This window comes from Grampus griseus, assembly GCF_964374135.1.
Source record: "Grampus griseus genome assembly, chromosome: X".
Lineage (NCBI taxonomy): Eukaryota > Metazoa > Chordata > Mammalia > Artiodactyla > Delphinidae > Grampus > Grampus griseus.
In genome coordinates, this window is record NC_138999.1 from 119,064,931 (window position 1) to 119,091,539 (window position 26,609).

At 42.0% G+C, this 26,609-nt stretch overlaps 1 protein-coding gene and 1 pseudogene across 6 annotated transcripts in view; one reads left to right on the plus strand and one right to left on the minus strand.

Moving 5' to 3' along the window:
- Positions 1–26,609, minus strand: part of ATP11C (ATPase phospholipid transporting 11C (ATP11C blood group)) — a 182,496-nt gene that overhangs the window by 140,633 nt on the left and 15,254 nt on the right. The window lies entirely within an intron of this gene.
- Positions 1,950–3,120, plus strand: LOC309839923 (26S proteasome non-ATPase regulatory subunit 4-like; annotated as a pseudogene). Its single transcript has one exon. The product of its transcript is annotated as a 26S proteasome non-ATPase regulatory subunit 4-like (transcript).

The following is a 26,609-nucleotide window of genomic DNA, read 5'->3' on the forward strand; positions in this document are numbered from 1 at the left end:
AATGAAGTATGGACTTCAGTTAGTAATAACATAACAATATTGGTTCATTAATTGTGACAAATGTACCATTACTAATATAAGCTAATAATAAGGGAAACTGTGTAGGGGCATATGTGAACTCCTTGTACCATCTCTGCAAAGTTCCTATAAATCTGAAATTATCCTAAAATGAAAAGTTTACTAAAAAAGTTTAAGACAAATTCTAAAAATAAGTACTGAATTCTTCCAGGTGCTGAACAGATACAAATATATAAGAGATATTAGACAGTAACATTAACAAATTAAGAGTATAAACCTAAATATTCTTTGACTGTTTTTTGGGGGGTGGGGCATATCTCTCAACTTGAGGGAGTGGTCTTAGACCTTATTAGCCAGAACTTGGATTAATAAATGTACACAGCTAAGGGAATTCCCTGGTGGTACAGTGGTTAAGGATCTGCCTGTCAATGCAGGGGACACGGGTCTGAGCCCTGGTCCGGGAAGATCCCACATGCTGTGGAGCAACTAAGCCCGTGCACCACAACTACTAAGCATGTGCTCTAGAGCCCGCGAGCCACAACTGCTGAGCCCGCGTGCCACAACTACTGAGCCCGTGCGCCTAGAGCCCGTGCTCCACAACAAGAGAAGCCACAGCAATGAGAAGCCCACGCACCTCAACGAAGAGCAGCCCCAGCTCGCTGCAACTAGAGAAAGCCCGTGCGCAGCAACAAAGACCTAACATAGCCAAGAATAAATAAATAAATAAATGTGTGCAGCTAAAAAATCCCCCAATTTTTCTATTTACCTTATGATAGATGTATTATCTTAAGTTATTTATATATCCAATTATAATGAGGCATGTTGCTTGCTATTTTTCCTACTGAGGAGTCAACCTAGAATCCAAAACTACTAATAATATACTAAAGGTTAACTTCACCAAAAAGTTTGTTTACTTTCTGTGTGCCTTTCAATCTTTCTGAGAAGTGCTTTAAGTGTATTTTAGGAGCCAAGAACATGAATTAGGGATGCGGTGAGGAAGAGTAAGTGGGGCTGCTGGAGACAGTGTTCCTGTGGAGCTGACCCTGGTCATCAGTCTCTGAGCAAGTACTGTCACTTGTTTTAATTCCTTCTCCCTCATCCTTTGCTCCCTTTAAATCTGGTGATTTCTAGGAATGAACCTTCTTTATGACATATGCTGTATATTATTTGGTTTGAAGAAGCCTTGAGTTTGTGAAGTAAAGCGATGTTCTTTTTCAAAGCTCTCAGTTCTTAAAATATCAGAACTTGCAAAAAGCACATACAGGGTTGTTATTATCCCTTCAGATCAATAGCTCAGTCACTGCTATGAGCTATTAAAAAAGGAGTTAGGAAGACAAGCAAATCTTTTGGGCTGCATCTATTCTGGCAAAAGAAGCACAGTAGAGAGGCACCAACATATTAAAAACCATTTTAGCAAGTGAGTTCTTGCCAAGCAAAAGAAAATCCTGGGCCACTCTATCTACCCAAATGTTTTCATAGAGGTTTTAGCTAGCAGGCAATTAAATTCTAGGAGCAGCTACAGGCAAAGAGAGGCTTGGAGGCTAAGGAATGAGAGTATATGTGGGCAACAGCTAGACACAGGAGCATTTGCAAAACCACGTTAGGTTCCCCTAAGTTCCCCAGCACAAATATTCGCTTTAATTTCAAATCCCTTCATCAGCTGAAATATACTTCACAATTTTTTTTTTTTTTTTTTTTCCAGTACGCGGGCCTCTCATTGTTGTGGCCTCTCCCGTTGCGGAGCACAGGCTCCGGACGCACAGGCTCAGCAGCCATGGCTCACGGGCCCAGCCGCTCCGCGGCACGTGGGATCTTCCCGGACCAGGGCACGAACCCGTGTCCCCTGCATCGGCAGGCGGACTCCCAACCACTGCGCCACCAGGAAAGCCCCTATACTTCATAATTTAAATAAGCATTTGAAGTTGGGGAGGGTGGAAGGCGGCAAGATGGTGTTGGAAAGCACTATGGTTTGCGTGGACAACAGTGAGTATATGCGGAATGGGGACTTCTTACCCACCCGGCTACACGCCCAACAAGACGCTGTCAACATAGTCTGTCACTCCAAGATCCTCAGCAACCCTGAGAACAATGTGGGCCTCATCACACTGGCCAATGACTGTGAAGTGCGGACCACACTCACCCCTGACACCGGCCACATCCTGTCTAAGCTCCACACTGTCCAACCGAAGGGCAAGATCACCTTCTGCACTGGCATCTGCGTGGCCCATCTGGCCCTGAAGCACCAACAGGGCAAGAATCACAAGATACGAATCATTGCCTTTGTGGGAAGCCCCATGGAGGACAATGAGAAGAATCTGGTGAAACTGGCTAAACGCCTCAAGAAGGAGAAAGTAAATGCTGACATTATCAATTTGGGGGAAGAGGAGGTGAGCACAGAAAAGCTGACCGCCTTTGTAAACACACTGAATGGCAAAGATGGAAGCGGTTCTCATCTGGTGACAGTGCGTCCTGGGCCCAGCTTGGCCGATGCCCTCATCAGTTCTCCGATTCTGGCTGGGGAAGGCAGTGCCATGCTGGGTCTTGGTGCCAGTGGCTGAATTTGGAGTGGATCCCAGTACTGATCGTGAGCTGGCCCTGGCCCTGCGTGTTTCTATGGAAGAGCGGCGGCAGCCGCAGGAGGAGGAGGCGCGGTGGGCAGCTGCTGCCTCTGCCGCTGAGGTGGGAAGCGCTACGACTGGGACTGAAGACTCGGACGATGCCCTGCTGAAGATGACCATCAGCCAGCAGGAGTGTGGCCGCACGGGGCTCCCTGACCTAAGCAGTATGACTGAGGCAGAACAGAATGCTTACGCCATGCAGATGTGCCTCCAGGGCGCAGAATTTGGCCAGGCAGAATCAGCTGACATTGATGCCAGTTCAGCCATGGACACACCTGAGCCCGCCAAGGAGGAGGATGATTATGACGTGATGCAGGACCCCAAGTTCCTTCAGAGTGTCCTGGAGAACCTCCCAGGTGTGGATCCCAACAACGAGGGCACTTGAAATGCCATGGGCTCCCTGGCCTCCCAGGCCACCAAGGATGGCAAGAAGGACAAGAGGGAGGAGGGCAAGAAGGACAAAAGGGAGGAGGACAAGAAGTGAGACTGGAGGGAAAAGGGAGCTGAGCCTGTGCAGGGGGCCGAGTACGGTGGGGTGGGATATAGGGTTAGATGTGTTGTCTATAACCACTGCAACCTACATAAAGCTTGGCAACGTTTTTTTCTTAAAAATAAATAAATAAGCATTTGAAACATGTCAACTGCATATGCCTGTCTCCTGATTAAAGTAAAAATTAAAAAAGGAGACACCAAAAAATAATGGAGAAGGCCCCACTCAGCGAGAAAGATGTTATCTGGAATCTATATTTAAAAAACAAACTCTTGGGATCTCCCTGGCGGTCCAGTGGCTAAGACTCTGCACTCCCAATGCAGGGGGCATGGGTTCGATCCTTGGTCAGGGAACTAAGATCCCGCATGCCGCATGGTAGCAAAAAAAACAAAAAAACAAAACCCCCACAACTCTTGGGCTACACTTAGTAACTTGTTTCCAAAGAGTACAGTATGGAAAAGAGGAAAAACAGCAGCTTTAAAGTGGAGGAATCAGGTAAACACTACTTTAGGCAGGTGATCAAGGTCAATGCCAACCACGATGTCATGTTAATAATTTGTACTCTTTACACCTGAAACACAACATTGTAAATCAACTATAATTCTATAAAAAAAATTTTTTTAAATGTACTCTTGATATGGTGTAATGAAAATGGCATTTCACCTCACCAGTCTTCCTCTCAAAACTCAATAAGTGCGAGTCTAATCATAAGAAAAATGGACAAATCCCAATTGAGGGACATTCTACAAAATATGCGACTAGTATTCCTCAAAACTGTCAATGTCATCTAAACCAAAGAAAGTCTGAGAAACTGTCACAGCCAAGAGGAATCTAATGAGATATAACTAAATATGATGTGGTATCCTGCCTAGGATCCTATAACAGGAAAATGACATTAATGGAAAACTGAGGAAATCTGAATAATTAAGTATGGATTTTAGTTAATAATAATGTATCAATATTGGTTCATCAATTGTGACAAATGTACATTACTACATAAGATGTTAATAATATAGGAAACTGCACGTGGGATGTGAAAACTCTGTACCATGTATGCAACTTTTCTGTAAATCTAAAACTATTCTAAAATTTAAAGTTTTTAAAAACATTGAAAAAAATCTTTTGTTGGTTACCTCCCTTCTCCATTCAAATCCTGTGCTTCTAACCAAATATTACAAAGAGAATCAATGAGCCTTGGGCATCTGTTACATGAGAAAGAAACCTGCAATTAACTTCCTATGGATCACTTAATAGTCACCAGGTGGGAATGGTTTGTCAACACTGTCCTTGAGTCAAACATGGAGCAAATTTAAAGTCAATGGCAAAATCGGGGATGAGTGACCTTTAACAATGCAGTCAATCCATCAGCAAAAGTTTGATGATGTAGCACAGCCCTGAAATCTAAACACAGCCAAGAATATGCACATCTAAACCCTGCTAATGCTTCAAAATGCATTAGATATAAATCTAGAAACTATGACAACCTAAGCTTTAGCAAAAATCATTTCGACCCTGTATAAGAAACATTAAAAAATTAATGGGACTTCCCTGGCAGTCCAGTGGTTAAGACTCCTCGCTTCCACTGCAGGGGGCATGGGTTTGATCCCTGGTCGGGGAACTAAAATCCCACATGCCACGCAGTGCGGCCAAAAAAAAAATTAAAAGCAAAGCACTCCAACACTAGAATCATGGGTATTATCAGTTTTACAAGCATTTCCTGGAATCGGATGGCACTACATAAAAGTTAGATTCAGAGGGGTGAAGGTTGAAAAATACTGTGGAATTTCTAAAGTCCAGGTTTGGGTTGATTGATCAAGCAGACCTTGTTTACATTTCAGTTGATATCTGAAGACAATTGATAAAATAGGGGGTGGGGGAGGGTGGCAGCTGAAAAGTAGTTTATTACCACCCACTGTTGATTAGAAACAATGTACCTAATTGCAAAAGTAGGATTAAGTTGCACTTCATATCTTACTTAGTCAGAGTCAACCTTCAGTCAGTATTTTTATAGAACCCTGGTTCTCAAACATTATTCTGCATCAGCGGCACCTGGAGGGTGTGTTACACCAGATTGTCAGGTCCCACCCACAGTTTCTGATACAGTAGGTCTGAATCAGAAGCCTGGGCATTGCATTTCTAACAGCTCCCAGGTGATGCTGATACTTGTCTTTTATAAACATTCCAACAACTTTAAAAAACCTATGATCAAATGTAAGCACCTCAATAAAATCTAAAACCAAATTTAAATAATTTGGGAATTTTCTGCCCTTTCTCTTTAGCAACAGGTACTTCTTAAGAATTTATTCCAGTACTCGGCACTATACCAGACACTGGCCCTGGGCACAGAGCACTAAGTAAAAGCACACATACCCTTTTAAATTTTGTTCTAGGGGGAAGGCAGCTAATAACTAGCTCCAAGATTCATTATTAATTACAGTTGCAGAAAGAAGTAAGAGAAGTACAAGGTGCTATGAGACCCCATTGAGATTGGGTGGTCTGACTGCAGCGGGGGTCGGAAGGTTTCCTTAAGGATGCTTGAGTTCAGTACTGAAGGAATAGAAATGGGGCCCTTGGGGGAGGATTCCACACAGTGGGAGCAGTGTGCGGGAGGAGGGCGAGCCCTGAGGGAAGGCCAGTGTGACTGCAGTGTACCAGGCGAGGGGCAAAGGTCAGAGATGTTATTGCACAGGCAGGCAGAGCCTGGTGTGCACAATAAGGAGTCGAAATCTTACTCTGTGAAGGGAACCACTAGGGATTCTTAGCATTAAACTGACTTAAACTAATGCTATGTTTTAAAAAAATCAGTCTAGCTGCTTTGCAGAGATGGATTAAGCTTGGCAAGACTGGATCCCAAAAATATTCAGGAGGCATAATCTTTGGAATTTGGTGAGGGACTGGGTAAGCTGGAGGGAGAGGAGAAAAGATTCAAGGGTAACTTCCAAGACTATAAAATGCTATGAAGTGATTAGCAGTGCTTTTCCAGTCTGACTTGAGCTTTTCTCTGTGGTGTAGCATGACAGGCAAAAAATGTATTTTATCTGTGTCTAGAAAAGGACTGGACTCACAAAAATACTTAAAATAGTAGGATAACAGATCAAATGCTTCCCTTTTCCAAGAAGAGAAAATTCCTTTTGACAGCATTATATATTAAGCTCAAAGTTAACCTTACTGTCTCCCTTCAAGATAGTGGAAGCAAAGACTGACAGGGTTACTCATTCTGTAGTCTGTGAACTACAAGAGCATTTTATTTTTACCTTTCTCATGGCATTTATCACTTCCTGCCTTGTATTTTCGTTATGTATCTGTGTATCTTATCTCCTTTCCTAAACTGTAAGTTCTCTAATGAAAGATAATGATTACTAACATAGAAATAAAGCCGAGACAATCTATCTACCCACATCTAGGGGTGTTGTAGGTGGGAAGGGCATTAGAGTAAAAACAGGCAGAAAATCCTTTTCTTTTGTCTCATTAACCAAACAGGTTGTCATTAAAAACAAAAAAAGTGATGCAGAAGTAGGAAAAGGTGCTTATTATGTATTTTACATTGACATATAACTTAAAGCAGCACTCGAATATAATTAAAGAAAATAATGAAGTGTTGGAAACTACTGCTTTCTCTAACTGGAAGGGCAACTAAGCAAGATTTTGGATGACCAAGCGTGGACATGAAAATACTTCCATTCTTATGTCACCACATCCTTAAAACTGCACTGGCAATGGCTGACTGAAATTAACCAGAGTTCTACAGCAGACTCAAATCATCAATAATTCCTACACTTAGAAAAAAAATTACCCTGCCACCCCCCAAACCCTATAAAACAAGTATGTGCAACACTCTCTGAACTGAGTGTTGCAGAGGGATCTTAGTCCCTCCTTTCTTAGGGAGCTAAGTTTACCATCTATCAAAGAGCCAAGAAAAAATCTCTCAGACAGATGCCTCAGAGTCCAGGCCCTAGCATGGTAATTCGCCAATTCATTGTTTAAGGCTTTCTTGTATTGCTTGCTCTAAATGAAACTGTAGTATAATGGTGCCTTTTCCACTAACCTGAACACTTTTAGATAAGGTCTAAGATTCAGGCATGTAAAAGCCTACCCTGGGTTATGGTAACCTCAGAACAACTCAGAATGGTATTTCTTGCTCACAGACTTCATTCAGAGCTTTACCGAAATGGCACCTTGCCAATGAGGCCTTCCTTTGTTGCTCTATTGAAAAACTGCAACCGCTACCACCTGATACTTCCTATCTTCCTCCCCTGCTTTCTTTTCCCTTTACCACTCATCACTAGCATACAAGATATTACAATTATTTATCTTGTTTATTGTCTGTCTCCCTGTCTACTGGTTGTCCCCCCAAATCTGTTCTTCCTTTCTTCCTGAGCACCTGGCTTTCCAGCTAGAAACTGCATTTTTCTATCTCCCTTATGACTAGGGAGGACCACGTGACTTAAGATTTCGCCAAAGGTATATGTGTAATAGTGATGTGTGAAACTTCCTGGTCATTTTCCTAAAGAAGCTTGCCCTGGACCCCTCTTTCCCTCTAGTTGGCTGGAACTTGAAAACCAAATGCTGAGGAAGGCAGAACTGCCCTGCTAGCCTGGGACCCTAGATGATCTTATGGAATAGAAGCTGCCTCCTTGCCCCGGGCTATTACAGGCCAGAAAGACAAAGATCTACCTTTTTCTGGCCATTGTATTTTGGAGCTCTCAGCTTATCCTTTACCCTAACAATACCCTCCCCCATTAAAATGTAAGGTCCATGGGGGCAGAGACATTAGTCTGTTTTGCTCACCAGTGCATCCCTAGCAAGTAGAAGTGCCTGACACAGGGCACGGTACCTAATATTTGTGAATTGATTAAATAGACAACTTCATTATTAACACTTCCACATCTTCAAACCACCTTCATGGCTTCAAGAAGTTCAGATTACAAGATCCAAATTGCTCCTAAGACAGCGCCCCAGAAGTTCCTATACTCCATTCATTGCCATCTTCCCCCTCCTCCACTGAGTGTGCCCTTCAGCCCCACTAGCCTCCTTTTCAGTTTCCCAACGTGCCTGGCTCTTGCCCAACTCAGCGCCTTTGAACAAGCTGGTTCCAGTATCTACTCCCAAACCCCTCTGCAGAAGTCGCCCCTCCTTCCTTCAGTTATCTGCTTATATGCCATCTCCTCTGACAGAGCTGGCTGGCTACCCTATCAAAAACAGACCTTATTTCTGCTATCTCTGTTTCTAATTCATTTTATTCAAAACTTATGAAAGTGAGTAATTATAATATTTGTTGCCTTATTTTCTTTTTAAAATTTTATTTATTTATTTTTTGGGCTGCTTTGGGTCTTCATTGCGGCGCGTGGGCTTTCTCTAGTTGCAGCGAGCGGAGGCTTCTCTTGTTGCAGAGCATGGGCTCTAGGCGCGTGGGCTTCAGTAGTTGTGGCTCGTGGGCTCTAGAGTGCAGGCTCAGTAGTTGTGGCGCACGGGCTTAGTTTCTCTGCAGCATGTAGGATCATCCCAGACCAGGGATCGAACCCACGTCCCCTGCATTGGCAGGTGGATTCTTAACCACTGTGCCACCAGGGAAGTCCCTGTTGCCTTATTTTTAAACTGTAAATTAGATTATAAGTTCCATAAGGACACGAACCACTTCTGTTTTTATTTACTACACTATCCTCTTTGCTTAGCATAGTGCCTGGCCAGTCATAAGAGGTCAAAAGGTGCTGAGTGTTTATTTTTAAATATTTTGAAGTAGACATGAGTTAAAGCATACGTAGCTCTCCCATAAATGCAGTCTTCAAATGTTCTTGACCACCAGCCTGACAATAATGTAAGCTTCTACTTATGGGGATATAAACCAATGCATATTTCAGCAAGCTTTTAATTGCTTTCCTAGAAGGATTACCATTCCTCCTTTCCACTACGAGTTTTTAGTTGCTTACAACCTGGTGGAATTTGAATGACTCCTATTGGTATGATGGACCAAGGGCAACTTTTACAAGGATGTCTCAAATGCAGGTTCATATGGGCATATACAATTCAAAATAAATGATGATTATGTTTTGGGGCATGCCAACTGGCCTCCCAGGACCTCAAACCCAAAGATCAAAGATTCTTTCATCTCTAAGGTCAAGGTTTCAGTTCATCAATTTGCTTCTGGATTATGTAACCTGAGGTGGCCCTCTAGAACTGTGTGGGCACCAGCCAAACTGGGTACTCCAGAACACTCTGGAGGTATTCAGTAATTCAGACTTTTAAAAATGCTGTTTATAAAAAATGCTGTTTCCTTCGGTATCTTACCTGTGGTGGTGGATATACGAACATACACATGGGATAAAACTGCATAGAAATAAATACACACACACACACACAAATGAGTACAAGTATACCTGGAGAAATCTGAATAAGATCAGGGGATGTTATCAATGTCAGTACCCTGGTTGTGACGTTACACTACAATTTTGCAAGATGTTACCATAAACTGGGTAAAGGGTACACAGGATCTCTATTATTTCTTACAACTGCATTATCTCAATAAATTTCAATTAAAAAGTGCTGCTTCAACAGAGAAACTAGGATGTTGCAGGATTCAACTGGTTATTTTCTGAAGAAAACAGGAAGGAAGAGGCTGGGGAAATGAGAGAAAGAGAAGTAAAGTAGGAGAGAGTATAAAACCTCACAGTAGGAGAGATTACTAAAAGAACACTGCAATCTCTGAAAATATACACACATATCCTGTCTTCTTCAGGTCACAGCATCAAAGAATAAAAGGTTGTTACAGAACACCCAGTTCAACTGCATTTTAAAGTTCTGGAAAATGAGGCTCAAAAAATAATTTGCAAAAAAAAAAAAATAATTTGCCAAATTTTAAAACTTTTAGAAAAAATAATGAGACTACTTTTCCAACTTTGGCATAGGGAAGGATTGCTTAATCAAGACACATAAAGCGGACTTCCCTGGTGGCGCTAGTGGTTGGGAATCTGCCTGCCAATGCAGGGGACACAGGTTCAAGCCCTGGTCTGGGAAGATCCCACATGCCAAAGAGCAACTGAGCCCGTGCGCCACAGCTACTGAGCCTGCGCTCTAGAGCCTGCGAGCCACAACTACTGAGCCCACGTGCTACAACTACTGAAGCCCACACGCCTAGAGCCCGTGCTCCACAGTAAGAGAAGCCACCGCAATAAGAAGCCTGCACACCACAACAAAGAGTAGCCCCCGCTCACCGCAACTAGAGAAAGCCCACACACAGCAACAAAAACCCAACGCAGGCAAATAATAAATTAATAAATTAAAAAGAGACACATAAAGCAGTAACCATAAAGAAACCAAAAAATTTGACTACATTAAAGCTAAGAACTTCTTTATCAAAAGACATATATAAATATATGCGAAGCCACAAATTAAGTTATTTGCAAAAATATAACCAACAAAGGATTAATCTCCTGAATATATGAAAAGGACTCATAATTATAAATCAGTATGAGAAAGATAAACCAACAGAAAACAGTTAAAAGACATGAACAAGTATTTCAGAGGGGAAACATAAATGGCCCATAAATGTATGCAAAGATGTTTAACCTCATTAGTAATCAGAGAAGCAACAAAATGTAAGAAGTCAATATCAAGGGCAAGTATATGAAGCAACGAGAACTCATACATTGCTAGTGGGAGTGCATATTGGTAGAACCACTTTGGAAAACAATTTAATCTCTTCTTGTAAAGTTGCACATTTCAAGAGTTATTATGTGTATTTGTTTTCCTATACATATACCTGAGTGTGTGTTTGTATATGTATATGTGTATCCTACACGCACTGGGGGGGAACCCCTTTTATAAATATACACTAAAAGACACATTTTCTGGTCATACAGAAAAAAAAAAAAAACCCTGCAAATAACCTATAGGTCCATTGACAGAAGAATGGGTAAATTCTAGTATATTCCCAAAGTAAAATATTATTCAGCACTGACAATGAATCAACTATAGCTACATAAAACCTTATGAAGTGGGCTTCCCTGGTGGCGCAGTGGTTGAGAGTCTGCCTGCCGATGCAGGGGACACGGGTTCGTGCCCCGGTCCGGGAGGATCCCACATGCCACGGAGCAGCTGGGCCCATGAGCCATGGCCGCTGAGCCTGCGCGTCCGGAGCCTGTGCTCCACAGCGGGAGAGGCCACAACAGTGAGAGGCCCGCGAACCGCAAAAAAAAAAAAAAAAAAAAAACACCTTATGAAGAATCTTAGCAATTTAATATTGAATAAGAATAAAAACCCAGTATACTATTTCTATAAGCTCAAGAAAACTAATATATTATCTAAATTTGCATATATATGTGTTAAAACTATTTTTTAAAGCAACAGAATGATTCACAGAAATAAGGTTAATAGTTACAGGGTTGTGGGGAGACGGGGATGAGATAAGAAAGGAGCACACAGGTAGAATTATATTGGTAATGGTTTAATTCTGAAGTTGGGGTGCAGGTACGTGAGTGGTCATTTTATTATGCATATATTTAACACGTGTCCTTCTATATGCACTGAATATTACATTTGTAAAACAATGTATTTAAAAACGAAGTGAAAAAAAAAAAAACAAAAAACGAAGTGATTTTCCTAAGGCTACAGTGCTGGTTAGTGGAGGCACCATAACAGAGAAGTTTCCAGTCCCATACCTCAAAAAACTTCCACAACGCTAGGTATATATTAGGAACAAAAGAGACATTTGTTGATACAACATGAATTTCATGACTATGTAAAATATTAATTCCAAACATGGATTCTATAAATCCATTAGTATGTCTTTTGGTTTGATTTCACTTTGATTAAACTGCCTTCATTAGTATGTTTGATTAGTACGTCTAAATTTGCACAATATTTTAATTACACTGCTTCACATTTCAAAACACGGATATATATTCTACCGACACTTTTCATCAAACTGGTTCTCAAATATGTACATATGAATTTTCTTCTTATTGCCCCTACTGTGTCCTAGCAGCTGTGACTCAGCCAACCCAAGTGCTGCCTCTCTATCTACCACTGTGCAGCTAACGGTGTTCAGGAGTAGAGATGAGTAAGAGTGTCTTTGGAAACTAACGTCAGGTGGCCACTGGCACAGACAGTGCCGCTGCTCCCCAGGAAGCCTGCCCATCGTATTTCAGTACCACCAAAAACGCTCTCCTCCATTAGAGCTGTTAGCTAAGAGGTTAATCAGAGTTAAGTTCATTTCTAGAACACAGTACTAACAGAGACATGCGTCTACATTTGATCCCCCAATCACTCAGGTCAGTGTAAAACGAAAACTACAACCACTTTTAAAAGCCCATTAAAGTCTGTCGTTATTTCCATCCGAAGTACAGACAATTTAGTTCACACTCATTACTGTTAAAGGAGAAATGAAATTCGGGGTAGAGTATAGTCAAATGAGCAACCAAGAGATGGAGACCTCCCTTCCTTCCTCCCTCCTTACAAAAAAAAAAAAAAGAGACAGATGAAGACCCAAAGAGTAACAGAGATAAACAACCCAATAGAAAATAGTCAAGCCGCGGAGCGGCTGGGCCTGTGAGCCATGGCCGCTGACTGAGCCTGCGCGTCCGGAGCCTGTGCTCCGCGGCGGGAGAGGCAACAGTGAGAGGCCCGTGTGCCGCCAAAAAAAAAAAAAAAAAAGTCAAAAATCAACTATACTCCAATAAAAATTAATTAAAAAAAGAAAAGAAAATAGTCAAAAAATTCCACTGCTAGACTATGAAGCCTAAACATTTATACGAAATTATAAAGCTGGGAGAGAACTTAAATATTGATGACCCAGGAGCCCTTGCAGTTCAAAGAGGAAACTGAGGACATACGTTACAGAGCTGAGCCTGGAATTCCTATTTCTGAACTCCCATTCACTGAATAATCTTGGACAAGCCATTTGCCCTCTTTCTGTACATTTCTTCAGCTGTAAAATGAAGAGGCTGGACAATTAAAAGGTCTCTAAGATCTTTTACCACTTCTAGGACTTCAATGAGCCTTACAGACCATGTAGCAGTCGAAACCCTTCATTTTACAGATGGTAAGGTTAGCAGACTACAGTTACTTATGGTAAAATCTTCCATTCCTGGTCTATACACAGTTTATATTTGTTCATTCATCTTCACATGATTCTAGGACATAAGTGTGATGGTTAATTTTATGTGTCATCTTGACTGTGCCACATACTGACCAGATATTTGGTCAGACATTCTGGGTTTGTCTGTGAGGGTATTCCTGGATGAGATTAACATCTGAATTGGTAAACAGAGTAAAGCAAATTGCCCTCAATAATGTGAGTGGACCTCATTCAACCAGTTGAAGTCCTAAATAAAACAAAAAGACCGAGACTTCCCTGGTGGCGCGGTGGTTAAGAATCCGCCTCCCAGTGCAGGGGACACAGGTTCGATCCCTGGTCCGGAAAGATCCCACATGCCACGAAGCAACTAAGCCCGTGCGCCACAAATACTGAGCCTGCACTATAGAGCCCATGTGCCTAGAACCCGTGCTCCGCAACGAGAAGCCACTGCAATGAGAAGCCTGCGCACCACAACAAAGAGTAGCCCCTGCTCGACGCAACTAGAGAAAGCCTGCGTGCAGCAACAAGGACCCAACACAGCCAAAAAAGGAAGGAAGAAAGAAAGAAAGGAAGGAAGGAAGGAAGAAAGGCTGCCCTTCCTTGGAGTAAGAGGCAACTCCTCCTGCCTAATGGCCTTTAAGCTGGGACACTGGTTTAACTGGCCTCAGGACTTGAACTGAAGCACTGGCTCCTCCTGGGTATCACGCGTAACGCTAGCCTTTGGACTGGAACTTACACCATCAGCTCTCCAGGTTCTCTGGCCGTCCCACTCAGACTGGAACTTCACCATTGGTCTCCTGGTCTCCAGCTTGCTGACTCCAGGTCTTGGGACTTCTCAGCCTCCATAATCATGTGAGCCAATTCCTTGCAAACCTTGTAAGCCAATTCCTTGCAAGTTTCTTTATATGTGTATGTATGTGTGTGTGTGTAAATATGTGTATACATATATATATATATGAAGAAATTTATTTAAATATTTACATGTAAATAATATTAACTGGGCTTCCCTGGTGGTGCAGCGGTTGAGAACACGGGTTCAAGCCCTGGTCTGGGAAGATCCCACATACCGTGGAGCAACTAAGCCCGTGCACCACAACTACTGAGCCTGAGCTCTAGAGCCCGCGAGACACAACTACTGAGCCCATGTGCCACAACTACTGAAGCCTGCGTGCCTAGAGCCCTGCTCCGCAACAAGAGAAGCCACCACAATGAGAAGCCTGTGCACCGCTACGAAGAGTAGCCCAAGCTCGCCGCAACTAGAGAAAGCCCACGTGCAGCAACAAAGACCCAATACAGCCAAAAATAAATTAATTAAATAAATTAATTAAAAATAAATAAATAATATTAACCATTAGTAGTTGTGGCACACGGGCTTAGTTGCTCCCGGCATGTGGGATCTTCCCAGACCAGGGCTCGAACCTGTGTCCCCTGCATTGGCAGGCGGATTCTTAACCACTGCACCACCAGGGAAGTCCCTACATATAAATAATATTAAAATAATAAATATATAGGTATTTACACACACACAAAGACCCTGTTGGTTGTTTCTTTGGAGAACCCTGACTAATACAATAAGCAAATGTGTATAATGAATTAATGCTTATAAAGCACTTAAAACAGTGTCAGGAATTTACTACTCTGGTTTTAGCTGTTATTATAATGGTAAGAAGGCAAAGACAATTTACAACTAAAACAATTCCATAAACCTGCAGAGTATCAATGGAGTCATAGATCAGTAATTCAAGGCACTGAATGGAATAGTTATTTTTGTACACAGCCTAACAGAACACAAATGCTTACACTGAAGGTAAAATGAAAAAAAAAAAAGATAAAAAAGAAAACTCATTTTGAATTTTGATCCGTGTAAAATAAAAAGATTATTTCCATCTTCATGTATTAAGGGCTTAAATGAGACCCTTACCACTATCATTTCTGACTATCTGGTACCCAGCAAAACTGCAATAAACTCACAAAAACAGTAACATTGAAAGTACTTACACCTCTATATAACCATTTTTTAAATTTAAAAAACAAGTATTTGTAAAATAGCTAGATTAAAAAGTTATCAAGACTTACAAATGAAACAAGCACTTTAATCAGTAAATACGTCATTTCTTATTTATGGTGAAGTACTTTTATTGTATGTATGTATTATTATTATTATTTTGGCCTCAGCGCAGGGCTTGTGGGATCTTAGTTCCCTGACCAGGGATTGAACCTGGGCCCTGGCAGTGAAAGCGTCAAGTCCTAACCATTGGACCACCAGGGAATTCCCAAAGTGAGTACTTTTAAAGTATAATAGCAAACTTCAAGAAAGTCAATGTTGTAAATGTGTGTACAACAGTGATGCTCATAAATATAAAGTTATTCATTAAGTACATCAGAGACCATTAAATACTTAAAAATATAATGAAAGAGATATTATATTGTATGTATTCAAAACACAGCATGCTAGAGGAAATGACTTCATTTCTAAAATATGAGTAGAGATCTTTTTTTTTTAACTGAACACAACAGTGATGCCTAAAGACTGAACAATTTGACCTCTCAGTCAAGCTCTCAAACTCTATGATTATAAATGGGAAATAAGATTAAAAATACAGATAGGAATCAAATTTCATTCAGTCAGCAAATATTTATTGAGCATATACTACATGTCAGGCACTGAAGCATTAGCGATAAGCAATAAGCAAAAATGGTTCTTACCTTCATGGAATTTACTACATAGGGGAAAGCTTGATACTATGTAAGTAGCAAAAAAATATAATATGCCAATGTAAAGTCAACTGTGATAAAGAATATAAAAGAAAGGTTCATAGTGCTATGAGAACCTGGGAACCTGCCATTGTCTGAGGGAAGGATACGGGACAGCTTCCTTGGGGAAGTGATAATTAAGCCGAGCCCTGAGAGATGAGTAAGAGTTCAGGCAACTGACTAAAATAGAGAAGTTTACCAGACAAGGGAAATGGTATATACAAAGGTCCTTTGGCAAATGTAAGGTAAAAAGTGAGGAAGACTTTTTGCAGTAACAGAAAAATCCATCCTAAAATCCACAAAAAATCTCAGGAGATCCTGGATAGCCAAAACAATCTTGAAAAAGAACAAAGTTGGAGGCCTCATACTTTCTGACTTCAACTTATTACAAAACTATGGTAATCAAAACAGCGCAGTACTGGCATAAATGGCATAAAGACCTATAGACTTTTACTGAGTCATAAAAAGGAATGAAGTACTAACACATGCTATGACACGGATAAACCCTGAAAACATGCTAAATGAAAATAAGTCAATCACAAAAGAGCACATATTGCATATAGAGTCGATTTACATGAAAGGCCCAGAATAGGCAAATCCACAGATCTGCAGATTGGTGGTTGCCGGGGCTGAGGAGAGGGATTGGACTAACAGCTAATAGGTACAGGGTTTCTTTTTGGGGTGATGCAAATATCCTGGAATTAGACTGTGGTGATGGTTGCACAACATAATGAATATACTAAAAACCACTTACCTGTAAACTTTAAAATGGCAAATTTTTTGTCATGTGAATTATATCTCAATTTTAAAAAGTGAAAGAAAAAAAGTGAGGAAGAGTGCAAGCTGATACTGGTCAGGTCTTTATCCAGAGTGTAGTGGAAAGTCACTGAAGGCTTTCAGATATGAATCTGTAAAAGATCCCTCTGATGCTGTGTGGAGGATGGACTGGAGCATGCGGGAGTAGATGAGATTATCTATTGCAATGGTCCGGATAAGTGACAGTGGTAGCTTGGACTTGGATGGTGGTAGGGAAAGCAGAGAAGTGGATGGATTGGAGAGCTCTTTCAGAAACAGAACCTATTGGATTTGCTGAGATTAGATGTAGGAGATAAAGGGAAAGGGGCTATTAAGGATGACTGCTAGGTTTCTAGCTTGAGCTACTGGGTAGAGGATGGTGTCATTTATTCAAAGACAGAAGACTGGAGGAGGAACAAATATGAAAGAGAAGGGATGCTGATGACTTGCACTAGAGTGGCAGTCATGATGATAAAGCAAAGTGGCATCAACAGCTTGTGGTGATGAATTGGTTATGTGGGAATAAGACGCAATTCATGTTCTGGTAAGGCACAATGAAGGTCAAGTCTGAATGTCTATTAAGAGGCATGTTGTTTAGTGACAGGGAAACAGTAGTGTTACTATAAAGAATGTGCTCCTGGACAAAGGCCTGATCCCCGGCTTTTTACAATGACCACCAGTACTCAAGATAATAAACTACCGCATTGTCCCCATGTAGTAAAAGTTTCTGAAAGTGTGTACTTATTATGTAAGTAGAACAACTAAATAAACAGTCATATGATATTACATGAAACAGGGTCATGAAATATTACCCCAAATGTTTATTCCATCCCAGTTCCTGTACCGAAATCAGAAGATTGAGGGCCACCACCACTGGAATTATGGATTTCAGAAAAGAGTGTCTACTGGGAGATTCCTATAGCAATTACTGTGGAAACGAAAGCCACCTTACGTCTGCTTTCATTGCTCCCTTTCTAAAAGTCTAAATTTCACCACGGCAAACATAAGCCATTGAAGATTAAGGTTTCTGTCTCTCTGCTACATTTAGAGTTGGAACCTAAGTCCTCTAAATTGACTGGTTCCCCTGCTCTAAGTGCCATAAGCAATAACTCGGCTTGATTGCTCAGGTAAATGCCTCCTCCTGTAATGAGGTTGCCGATCCCTAGAATCCCATAAACTTCAATTCCTTGGGTTCCCTACCACCTCGTTCACATGCTACCTCCTCTACAAATCCCTCCTCCTCCACCCACTGCTTCCAGAGATTTGGTGCCCTCGTCTGAATGCCTGCGGCACTTACTGTGTGTGCCTTCAAGAAGAGAGCAGTGATGACCTACTGCCTTGTGAGGAGGTTGGCCCTGTGTGTGGTCTTCTATCTCTAATAGACTGCAAGCTACTGGAGAGCAAGGCTGTGCCTTACATACCTCTATAGCAACCAAGCAGGGCAGGAGTGTTCAAAAGAAGCTTTTGATTCATATGGATGTTTTCAGAAAAGAAGCCAAAGTAAATTGTGCACTATATTATAGATCCCTTAATCCATATTACTGCAAACGACATTAATTGTGAAGCTTAAAGAACAGCCCCAACTGCTTACACAACAGGTGTAACTTACATAATCTGCTCTACCCAGCTGTTACTTATTTGTGACAGTTCCCTCCTGGCTTCTGCTCCCCGTTGATCTGCAGGATTACTGCATCTTCCAGTATGGTTTCCTGATTTATTCTTTGTCCAAAAACATAAAAGAATTATTAATTTTCCTTTTTGATAACAGTTTTCAAAAAAAGGCTGAAACTTAAGAATAACCAGAGAGATATCTCTGGGGTTTTCCATGACCATAGAACTCAAAGAACAATCCTGAAGTTAAACAGTATTTATAAATATTTCCATAAAATTCATTCATTAGCCCAAGAATTTTGTTTTCCTTTTAGCAACTTTTCCTATATAATCATCCTTAACTAAATACTCTTCAGTATGCCCGCTCTTTGGAATTATGTTACCCAAAAGGACTTTTAAAATCAGCTGCCTATGAGCTAACACCTAGCCATGTACAGAATGGGATGAATTAATGATGCAAGTGAGTGTTGGGACTATGGGTTATTGGATGGAACAAGGAGGAGTGGGGGCGGTGATGAAAGTACCAAAGTCAGAAAAAATGAAAATCCACGAACTCTGTGATGCTCCAGAGAGGAAACCAGCAAGTGTTGACGCTAAACTGGCAGAAACATCAATACTTCCTGGCTCCCCCACTGGGTGCATCAATTTACCACCGGCAGGCTGCTCTTCTGCTGCAAGTGACAAATAGTGAATGCATTCAACAATATGAAAAGGAATGACCCATAATCCAGAAGCATGGTATGTGCAGCAATGAAAAAAAGGTGGTGATTGCTGGGAGTCTCAGACTCAGTTCTGCTGCTTGATTAGCTTAATGACCGAGGACAAGTCACTTCCATTCACTGAAAAATACCAGGATTTCCTAACAACATGTAGGAAAAAGTTAACAGAGCAGGTCTGAGACTGACTGCTATTCTTTTTTAAAAAATAAATAAATAAATTTATTTATTTATTTATGGCTGTGTTGGGTCTTCACTGCTGTGCACGGGGTTCAGTAGTTGTGGCACACGGGCTCAGTAGCTGTGGCTTGCGGGCTCTAGAGCACAGGCTCAGTAGTTGTGGCACTCGGGATTAGTAGCTCCGCAGCATGTGGGATCTCCTCAGACCAGGGCTCAAACCCGCGTCCCCCGCACTGGCAGGTGGATTCTTAATCACTATGCCACCAGTTAAGTCTGTGACTGCTATTCTTAAAAAGCTCTGCTTACAAGGTTGGTACCCTTGACACAGACATAGTTGTTATCTGGGGAATTGGGTTTGTGCTAAAGGCATAATCGTTATCAAGAAAACTCCTCTGGGGGGACCTTCCTGGTGGTCCAGTGGTAAAGAATCTGCCTTCCAATGCAGGGGACACAGGTTCGATCGCTGGTCATCAGGGAACTAAGATCCCACATGCCGAGGGGCAACTAAGCCCGCGAGCCACAACTACTGAGCTTGCGCGTCTCAACAAGAGAGTCCTCATGTCGCAAACTACAGAGCCTATGCCCTCTGGAACCCACGCGCCACAACTAGAGAGAAAAAACCCGCACACCACAACTAGAGAGAAGCCCGCGCACCACAAGGAAGAGCCCGCGGTGCAACAAAAGATAACGCATGCCGCAACAAAGCTCCCCTGCCCAACCGCGTATTGCAACTAACACCCGATGCAGCCACCCCCCAAAAAAAACCTGCTGATTTTTTCAATATCGACATGAAAAAGAGACTAGGAAAATACAGCCACCGTAATGCTTTAAGACAGCATATAATGGAGGAGTCTAAAAAAATACACGGCATCTGCTTGAACAGGGTAGTCTTCACCAATCCTCCCATATTCTATTAAATAAATATGGGGCAAAAAACTGATGACAATCTGTATTTCACAAATACATATTAACCTCCCAAATCTGGATATCCACGGTCCAACATTATCTATAAACCTCAGATAATCAAGAAGTCAGCCGAACCAGCAATCCCTCCATACACGGCAGTAATTGAGGGGTTGTCTGCCAGTGTGCTGGCACAGGGCACCCTTCGCCCATATCTGCAGTGCTGATTACTCATTCATCATTAAACTGCGGTAGTGTTAACATATGCTGCAGTCGTGCTAATGTTTGTTTAACAATCACCACTGATCTACCTTTATCCCAGGCCAGGAAGGTAAGTGTCAAGTGAACGGAAATAAACTTGAAAACAGCACCTACTTCACTTGTGGAAGCCTCGAACCTCACTCCTCCCAACCTGAAAATTCCTCCCAATCTCAAGAATTCCAGATGCAAAAGATTATTCCATATAAAGCACTAGATGTAGAGGAAACCCCACCACCTTGAGGGGAAAAAAAAGTGTTTTTATTTTGTGTCCCACGCTTTCACCTCTTTGGGAGAACTGATCAACCAGGTTAGACAAGCAGTCAGCCTTAATGATTTTTTTCCATCACTCAACAAACCAGTATTTGAATTCACTCATGGGCTAGTTCTCTGCACATCATCCAGACACAGGGATGTTAGTTATGGTTCTCCCAGGGCCCACTGGCCATCCTTTACCTCCCAGAACCCACTGCCCAGCTGCTCATTTGGACAGTTCCATCAATATGAAAATGGCCAGCTTTACCTGCTCAAATCTCACCTCTGCTAAAAGCTCACTAAGAGCACTGGAAGCTACCTGATTTGTACGCACTCAGTATTACCCACTAAAGGTTTGAATTACGAACAATAATCATAAACAGAAGGAGCAAACGGTAAACCCTTATAGAAGGTATTTAGAAGATATTCAGAGTTTTATGTTGCTTGATCAGGAAAAAAAAGGAAAAAACTTGTGTTCAGGTTATTTAATATTTATTTCAAGTAATAGTGATTCATTTCTAAATAGGTTTCCCACTTTACACAGGATCGGACTAACATCTATTGGCAAAAAAGCAGTTTGCCATGTATAGGTCATATTGAAGGTGTCAAATGCAACAAATTCCTTTTCATCTGAAATCCAGACAACCAGAAAACATCTGAGATTGCTCACTTTATTTCTGGTAGAAAGGCAAATGACAAGTAAGTACACAACAGTAACTAATTCACAAAAACTCAAGTTGCGTGGAGCACTCACCGTGTCCTCTGAGCCGTGTATGTAATGACATTAATCTCAGGAAGACAGGGAGTTTGTCTGGCTCACCAATGTGTCCCAGGGCCCACCACAGTGCCCAGTACATAACAGATGCTCAGTGAATATTTGTTGAATGAAATAATGCTCTCCAAGATCATAAGATGGTGTAATCATCTAAGAGATGGTCAGTATAGTTTTGTCGTTAGATAGACTTATTCTAATACTTTAAAAATTGGTAATCAGTATATAGTAGACCCCAATGTTTAGGTTCTGATCATAGTTCCTACGTCGGGGGTGGTCCCTACACCAACAAGCAATTCTCAGACACCAGCTGGGTGTCCCATAATTCACCTCAATTCTGACACTATCTACCCAGAGGCAGCATCAGCTACCCCAGGTTAAGCACTCAATCCTACAAGACTCCCCCCATAACCATCCCCTCCCCGCCACTTCAGATACCAGTAGCAAGGCCAGGTGATCACCTGTATTTCTGACCAACTGACTACAAACTGGGGGTTCTAACAACCCCCGCCTGGGGTTTCAGACACCAGCCTCAAGGCCAGGTTGTTACCTGTACTTCTGACCGACTGGCTATAGATCAGGTTCCCAAAACTTCCTCCTTTGGTTTGATTATTTTGCTAGAGAGGCTCACAAAACTCAGAGAAACATTTTACTTACTAGATTAACGGTTCATTATAAAAGGAACTGCCAAACAGAGAAGATGCATAGGGCAAGGAATGGGAAAAGGGCGCAGAGTTTCCATGCCCTCTCCAGGCGTGCCACTGTCCCCAAAATCTCCACGAGTTCACCAACCTGGAAGCTCTCCAAACCCTGTCTTTTTGGGGTTTTATGGAGGCTTCATTACATAGGCATGACTGACTAACCCATTGGCCACTGGTGATTAAACTCAATCGCCAGGCCCTCTCCCTTCCCCAGAAATCAGGGGAGTGGGACTGAAAGTTCCAACCCTCTAATCAAAGGGTTGGTTCCTCTGGTAACCAGCCCCCAACTTGAGGTGCTTTTCTAATTCACCTAATTAACATAATAAAAGACACCTTTATTGCTCTCAGTGTTGGAAATTCAGAGGGTTTTAGGAGCTCTGGGCCAGAAACAAAGACCAAATATACATATATTTGTTATTATAAATCACAATATCACACCCAATTAACTAGAACTCATCATTCTTTTCTTTTCTTTTTTTTTTTTTTTTTTTTTGCGGTACGCGGGCCTCTCACTGTTGTGGCCTCTCCCGTTGAGGAGCACAGGCTCCGGATGTGCGGGCTCAGTGGCCATGGCTCATGGGCCCAGCCGCTCCGCGGCACGTGGGATCTTCCCGGACCGGGGCACGAACCCGTGTCCCCCGCATCGGCAGGCGGACCCTCAACCTCTGCGCCACCGGGGAAGCCCGAACTCCTCATTCTTTAATCGTTCTTCATAAGGAAGAATTTACTATAAATATCACTGTCTATAACTGGAAGCTATTATTTATGTGAAACATATAAAAATTGTTCATTCAAATATTTATCAAACACCTACTATGCACCAGGCACTGTGCCAACTGTCCTTGCCCCCAGCAGCTTTCACAGTCTAGGGCAGTCTTTCTCAACTATAATTCCTCATCAAGATGCACGCAGAGGAGATGAGTATTACAAACAATGGATTCCCTAGGGCATTAGGGGTTGGTTCTCTCCCAGTGGAGGAAGACTAATGTAAGGTACCACATAAGTTAAAAGGAAATTACAATATAATATGATAATAAAAGGTTGCTTTTAGTAGGGACAAATTCACCTGTTAAACCCAGCCACGTATGAACTACCTGGTAGGAGCCAAGATGCACACAGGCCATTTGTAATGCTTGTGTAAATGCAAAAATATTGCAATACATACATTTAGATAAATTTCTAAACACAATAAAATAAACTCATCAATATTTTCCATGCTCAGCAAAGTCAGGCCAAGGATTTCAGTAAGGTGAAACAGAGAAAAAAAGTCTAATTACCCTGATAATGATAATTCAAGGAAAAAACAAAAAACCTTGCTCCTAAAAAAAAAAATTACCTGAATTTTATTAATTGCCTTCATATATTGCTTCACTAGACTGGCCTTGCCTTGGACTTGAGGCAGGAGAGAGATGGGCCCCAGACTGAGCAGCTGGAGTTTGTCCCCTGTGGACAGATACTCCCAGACAAAGAGAATAGCGAGAACAGAGAGGAGCTGAGCCCTGCCCAGAGAAAAGATAAAGAGACTACACATTCCTCATTCTCCGGATTAAGAAGACCTTCCTGACTACACAGAAAGGCTCCTTGGAGGTCAAAAGGGAGGAGGCGCCACCGCACACTAGGTGATGTCAACCCACCCATAGGCCTCTGTGCTGGGATCCATCTTGGCTAAGAGATGCATGCACACACATTGGCGGACCCTGAGATAAACCAAATACGGACTCAGAACCAGGCAAAGTCATGGGACTTCCCTGGCGGTCAAGTGGTTTAGACTCACGCTTCCACTGCAGGAGGCACAGGTTTGATCCCTGGTTGGGGAACTAAGATCCCACATGCCATGCGGTGTGGCTAAATAAATAAATTAATTAAATTCATTTAAAAAAAAAATCAGGCAAAGGAGGATGATTGGCCAAGGGAAACCTGGAAGAAACACCCCATATAAGTGATTCAAACTACCACGAGGGCACGACTCTCTCTGAGCCCTCTTTCCTCCTAATAAACACTTGTTTTACTACTTTCCGTCTCTTTTTGGGAATTCATTTCTACAAAGCCGACGGGCCAGGTCCTTGTCACTGGCCACTAGCCCTGGTGGTCTAGTGGCTAGGATTCAGCGCTCTCACTGCCGTGACCTGACTTCAGTCTCTGGCAGGGGAACCTAAATCCTGCTTCAAGCCGCTGTAGGCCGAGGCCACCCGAGATCAGACTCAAAATAGTAAACTGGCTACCTATTTTGAATATTTTTGGTCTTATTTTGAATTTTCATTACACCTTATGCAGTCTAATTTCTTTCCAGTCCTGGGCCTCTTTTGACAGATATAAAATTTTCTATGTGATATCATTACTATACGCTGCATGATTTATGGAACCAAAGCAGTTTAAGAGCTTCTAGAATCTGAGATATAATTTTTTTCCAGTATTTCAACTCAAAACTTAAGCTTCTGTATGTCAATGATCTAGAAATTCATATCCGTTTAATATCACTCTCTGACAAGCTAATTAGACCGCATCCACTTGGCCAAGCCCCCTGATCTACTTTATCGAGGAATGTTTTATTTTGAATCATTAGCATGAAATAATTTACTAAGTTAAATGGGGGGAATTCTCATTGTTTAGACTCTCATTAAACCTTTAAACCCATGTGAAAATGCTATTGTAATCACTAGGAATGTTATGAAGGGTAAAAGACAAAATAACATAAAAGTCCCTGACCCTTAAGTCTCAACTAGCCCAGACTTCCAATTAAACATGCTTTTAGGGACTTCCCTGGTGGCGCAGTGGTCAAGAATCCGCCTGCCAATGCAGGGGACACGGGTTTGAGCCCTGGTCCAGGAAGATCCCACGTGCCGCGGAGCAACTAAGCCCAGCCCGTTCGCCACAACTACTGAGTCTGTGCTCTAGAGCCCGCAAGCTACAACTACTGAAGCCGGTGCGCCTAGAGCCCGTGCTCCGCAACAAGAGAAGCCACCGCAATGAGAAGCCCGCGCATCACAACGAAGATAGCCCCTGCTCGCCGCAACTAGAGAAAGCCCACACGCAGCAATGAAAACCCAACGCAGCCAAAAAAAAAAAAAAAATTCTAAAAAAAAACCCACATGCTTTTAAAGGAAATAAATTGTATAGACAAAACAACTATTATTTATTTATTGTATTTATGGAGAATGGAGATGTTGACTGGGAACAGGCGGTGCTTTTATTGTACTTGTAGACATCCAACTCTTAAATCTTTTAAGACACCCCTTACATACCTAAATCCGAAAATCCTACACCAAATCCACCAATTTCTTTCTACCTCAAAACTGTCAAAAGGAAAGTCCTAATTCATCAGAAAGGAAAGAAGACAATTTTTAATGGCAAAGACGTCAAGGCCATGTCTTTAAAAAATACAATGAATCACTACTTCGTTTAGCTTGAAACTGCAGAACCTGGGGAAATAATTGGCATTTTTTAGACGATTCAGCAAACACTACTGAGCCATAGAAGTTGATACTACTCCCCATGTCAGGCTTAAAACGTAAAGCCCTGTCCTAACACTTAATATCTAGTTTTCAGTGACCAAGAATTATAAGCAACACCACTGTAATTTACATCACATTCAAAGTCAATTTCACATACATACAGGTACACACACACACAAACACACAATTCTGAAAGGAATTCACAGCCCCATCTCTGAAATATAAAAGCACACAACTTAGACTACATGTACATTGCTGTGCAAGGCCAAGGCCAACCTAAATCTTTAACTGTATCCTTCTAGTGATGTAAATGGGAGTGCCCCTCAATCTCTACCAGGCTAAAGATGAGGACAGTGTTTGGCTCACTGATTAGGGGAGCTACAATTTGCCGCCCCCCACGACCAAAAATTTTTTTTGAAGTCATTCTTTAGCAATGAGTATTTGATAGCATGTTTCACATTCAGTCCAAGGGTTTGCAGATTAATTCCTTGGCCTAGGCCTAGGGATCAGATACAACTCCTGAGAAGCTTTCAATTTACTGCACTGGTACAAATGCTGGAGACTTAACCACAGTCCTGGCTGCGCAGGAAAATGTGAGCAGCTGGGCATTCCAGCCGAAACAATGAGGTCAAAGCTCTTTTCAGTGTGAGCGTAAGTGATTCTCTGCAGAGATCTTGGACGGGGATGCAAAGTACTAGCCTCAAACCTGCAGGCTGGCACCTCAACAACTGCTGCAAATTCTGCTGCATGCCCTAGCTTCCTGGGCCAGCACTGCTTCATTACTAGACTCATAAAACGCAGATCACGCTAAGCAAAAGAAAAGCAAAGGGGGCTTTTAGACTGATACTTGGGTTGTTTGGTTTCAAATGATCTCAATTTTGAGCTAATGAATTTATTATGAACCAGAGGCCAGTTGTTTTCCAGTATAAGAGAGCCATTGAAAAGATTATTCTTTTCCCAAATATTACAATTAGTCCTCTTTGTCACCTTTCCCTTTTTGTCACCCCCAAACAA